Genomic DNA, 5203 nt, shown 5'->3' on the forward strand with positions numbered 1-5203 from the left:
TGTCCTTGCCTGGTGCGAGGAGGAGATTTGTCATCATCATCTGAAACAACGGTCTGAGGATCTTTTCGCTTCGAGTGCACCGGAGGTTTCGAAGTCTGAAGAATATGAATTGAGCAAAGTAAGTACCATCCACAGGGGTATACCAATTGGAATGTAAATGCGTATGTACCGTGGGTTTCTTGCCGGTCGTGGTAGAATCACTCCTACTGGCTTTGTTGCTCTTCGAAATTCTAGAATCCTTTTGTGCAGCGGCTTCTTTGATCTTTCTCTTTCGAGCTACGGCTGTAGTTGAAACTGGAATCAGTATTTCAGCCAAAAGAAAGAAAAGTTAGTCGAAAGTTGTCTAAACCCAAACCTTCAGGTATTAGAGTCAAGACACGAACATGTTTAAGTTCTATATGAAGGTGTCCTTTGAAAGTATCCAGGGTATGCTTAGTCGGGACCACTCGTTCATCGCGTTTTTTAGTGCTTTCCTGAAGGATTTTAAAAGCATTCCCACACACGAACCAGTCTGGGAAAGAAGGGCTTAAAGCCACACCAAAATCAGCATTTGGCAGTGGGGGAAATTTCGGAGGATTAAGTTTGAAAGCCACTTCATAACGCAGTTCTGGTCGAACAGACGAGGGCAGTTTCAACTTATCCAATTTATTAGAAAACTTTTCGCGCAAAATGACTGCAGCTTCACGAACGGTCCGACTAAGATCATCAGGCCTGTAAATGGTTTCAAAGAATTTTTGAAAGGCTTGTATTTCTTTAATATGAGTTGAAGTACCTTTGTGAAATTTTTCCTGCACATCATCAAAAGCTTCAGTTAGTTCGCAAGTAAGGCTCTCAGCATCGAAGATTTGCATGGTGTAGTAATCTGTCCACCATTTTTGAAAATCTGGAGTGGAATAAAAGGCAGGTTCGAAAGGAATAGGAGAGAGATTGGTAACTCCGGTGTATCTGGCGATTTTTGATTCACACTCATCTCCAGTTAGATACAAAGTGTGTAAGCACATATGGTTCCTTTTCTCATATAGGCATTTGGGTTTTATTTGAACCAATCCAAATTGTCTCGACACCAAATTTGGTTGGTAGCAGAGAAGAACACATTGGCTTTTGGAAGGTCAAAGACAGTGATAGAACAGCCTTGGGGTAAGAAAAGCTTCCCAAATGGTTACAGATTCGGTCTGTTGGTCTGGGGACATCGCTGGAAACCTTCGAGTGAACCATTCAGGACCCACTGTCCTTTGTACGAATGGAGCCATTGAAGGGCTGAATTGATCACACTGAGCAAACATCATGATATATGCTAAAAAGTGTTCACGAAGCTTCCCAGTATCTTCTTTAGGAGTTAGCGAAGCCAACCTGGTTCCTTCTACAGTTCGAATTTTGATGTCTGGATTTTCTTCATTGGCAGTGCTTCGAAATGGGAGGTGAGCTTCGAAAGTAGCATTAAGCCACAGTTGCAAAAACCAGAAAGGACCAGCAAAGAGTAGAGATCCTGATTCATAATTCTTAACAAGGTCTGTTGCTTCACCTAGGTTCTCATAGAGAAACCCTAGAATTAACTGGCTTAGGTTCAGTTGCGTTCCAGTATGTAGTTGATTGGCCATACAAAGATACCTCTTTGCTACCTGTATGGACCTAGAGCAGAAAACGCACCTCGAAAGCCATAAGGCTAAGAAAGCAATATGCTCTTCGTCCGAGACTACTTCATTGTTTTCGTCATGATATTGTTGAATGAACGCAGTGTAAGTAACTGTTGCTTCGCTGAAATTAATGGTATAAGTATCCAGGACATTGGGGTCAAAGGTCTCTCCGGTTGGTTGAAGCCCCGTAATAGCAGCTACGTCGAAAAGAGTAGGGGTGACCATTCCACATGGGAGATGAAAAGTGTTATGGGAAGCATCCCAGAAATGAACTGATGCTACTAACATGGTTTGGTTGTATTCTAAAATAGTTTTGGACAGTTGGATTAAATCATAAATGCCCAGTTGTTTCCAGAAAGAAGCCTTGTGTTTCTCTACTCTTGTTAGCCAGGCATAGTACAGTTCAGGGTCTTTGGCTAAAGGGATTGACCTAAAAACTCTCAAAAAATTGGTTATATAATTTAACCTAATTTTCTCTAGGGCTGAAGGGGTTACAGTCGAAGTGTCTTCTGTATCATCAGGATTGGTTGAAATAGGACGGCCATCTTCATCTATCTTGTTCTTACTAACTAAAGGCCTAGTTTTGTAGTAAGCAGGAAAGAATTTACTCAGAGAAGGGTTAGTTTCTCCTGGTAAAGGACCCATGAAAGCATGAGTTTTCCCAGAAAGTTCAAAAGGAATGATTACCTGAGAGGCGTAAATGGCACGCACTTCCACAGAATTTGGGTTTGGTACGCACTCTTGATCCCCCATCTGTGTAGATTGTTGAAATTTCAAAGCTGGTTGAAGAGCATTTGAGGAAGATGCCATGAGCAAGGTTGATTTTTTGGAATGGGTTTGAATATAGTCAGGAATGTTCTTTTCTATGAAGAAATAAAGAAATGCGAGGTAAAAGTTATATGAAGGTTCTGGTATTTAAAGGTGTAATGGAAACCCTTTCAAATCTTTTGGGTAAAAGTCACTAGACACGCGGCAGGCGTTGATTTCATCCAACGGCGGTCGAATAGTTATTAGCTTTACTCCTAGTATGTAGGAGTAATCATCATTAAGTAAGACCAGAACGTGGGAATGTAAGTTATGAGTAGACATCTTTTAAAATGACAAGACGTTTTGGAAACAGAGTCATAAGTGATTATGACGTCAGTCAATGCTCTTGGAACTATAAAACGAAATCTTGTTACAGCAAGAAACGCCTATTTCTCTTGTTTTTCGAAACAGGCATTTATTGGGGGCAATTTGTTAGCTGAAGATTTCGTTTAGAAAGAAATGTCCTTCGAAGGTCTGAAATTCGAAGGAGGTGGTTATTGATGACCATCTTTGAAGATAAAGAATGGCTACTGATGGCCATGCTTTGAGAATGATGTTTAAGTTGAAACAAAATAGTGAGCACCAAAGCTAATTTCGAAAAGAATGATTTTTTGAACTTAGACGTTTTTGCGAGATATGCAAAGTACTGAAGCTTGGCGTATGTTCGTGGCATTCTCAATTATAATTATGTCGCCACGCGTCGAAGGAGGATTCAGGCGGGATGATTTGAAATTCGAAATAGTTTATGTAACCGCACGAAGACAGATGGCATCCCTGGATTTTCTGCGAGCAACGTGGCACTAGATTAGTATAGGACCGTTAGGGTCGAAATTAGTATAAATAAGGATCTTAATGTTAGGATTACATGTGTTCATTTTGTACAAATGACTCACATATTGCTCAAGTATCAAGTGTTAAGAGAAAGAGTTCGCTGAGAAATGTACGTATGACACCAACACCAAATTAAATACATGTGTATTTTCCTTTATTCAAGTATCTTTCGATATTATTACGCTTTCTTTTATTTTCTGTCATTTACATTCTTGCACTCTTTATTTTCATGTCATTTATCTTCGAAATACTTAACTTTTCTGCACTTTAAGATTCTCGCACTTTTACAAGTTTTGTCTTATGTTTTATTTTTAACTTTCGCTAGTGTTATATTTACGTGTATAACAAGGTGATTGCTAATCTTTATTTATTTGATTAAGTATTTCTTATTTCAAGACACACCAATCATAGACATTGTGGACCGTCCTTTCGGGCCATACCCCTCCGTGGGTGGGATACGTGAACTGACTCTTTTTTGTCGATCGGACGCTTTCGCGTCACTTTTGAAAAAGTTTACAGAGTCGCCACCGACCTTTTATTTTATCCAATGAAGGAAAGGTTTATAAAAGAAACAGAAAAAAGACCTTTGAGAGATTCTGGGTAAGGGGGTAGGTTATACAAAGGGAAGGTGTTAGCACCCTTTGTATCCATGGTTATCCATGGGCTCTTTAGTTTGCTTAGCTCATTTGCTTTACTTTTCAATTGATTCGGAATGCTTTACCTGTGTTTTTGAAATACCTTTGCAAATAGAATTTGTAATGATCCTTGTGCGGATATATACAAATGCTTGCTTATCTTTCGAAAGATGTTTTGAAAAGATCGTTAATTTTGTAATGATCCGTGTTTGGATGTATACAAAATATTGTCTTTTGGAAAATTCGTTTTAAAAAAACAACAGTGTATGAGAATTTTGTTTGTTTTGATTTTGAGCAAGCAAACTAGGAGGTCTACCCTGAGTTAGGAGGTCTTTATCCTTGTTCCCTTTAAAAATCTATCCATTCGTCGGATATAAACAAAAGGTTCGATTTTGTACTCGAAACAGTAGAAATGTAACTTTGATTTTGAAAAGAGTGAAAAGGGGTTACCCTAGGAGGTGCAAATGTGATTGTGATTGAATTCAGATATTTATCTTTGAAGTTAGTGATCTGACGGTTCAGTTTTATCTTTGACATACACGCAGTTTATATGGGTGCTGGAAATTAAAATGCGGAAATGTAAAGTGCAGAAAGTAAATCTACGCTATTACATCGATTGTGCGGGAAATGTAAACTAGCCTATTTACATGAATTTGACATCCTATACATTTATCTAGGAATTTTAAATTACAAGAAATAAAAGGCATATTTTTGTATTTTTGTGATTTATTTTAAATATAATTAATGCATTATTAATTAATTTAAAATAAAGAAAAGATGGAAATATGATTAAACCTAGCAAATAAGTTTAAAAATATGTACAAAATGTTTGTTAATTGATTTTAGAACAAAACTAATTTTTTTGGAATTTTTGAAATTTGTTTTTGGATATTTTAAGTTAATCAAAACATAATTATGCAAATAATTACACAAATAATTAAAACTTAAAGAGAAAATTGTCCTAAATATGTACAAAATTAGTTTATGATATATAAACAATATTTAACACAAAGAACAATTTTTTTTATGATTTTTTTGACTAATTAAAATAATTAATAAGCAAATATACAAATACATACTAATTAATTATGAAAAATATTGAAATTTTGAAGAAAAATAAAATATTTTTGTTTCATAAAATAATATATTATTTTAGAAGTTTAAAATATTTTTTGTGGAATTTTTGGAAGTTTTTAACTATTTTTAATTAATTTATCAAAGAAACTAAAATAAAAATAGAAAATAAAATTAAAAATATAAGGATACTGATCTGGTGTGGCAATTAATGAAGGAGCA

Source organism: Vicia villosa, unplaced genomic scaffold (genome assembly GCF_029867415.1).
Source record: "Vicia villosa cultivar HV-30 ecotype Madison, WI unplaced genomic scaffold, Vvil1.0 ctg.006286F_1_1, whole genome shotgun sequence".
Lineage (NCBI taxonomy): Eukaryota > Viridiplantae > Streptophyta > Magnoliopsida > Fabales > Fabaceae > Vicia > Vicia villosa.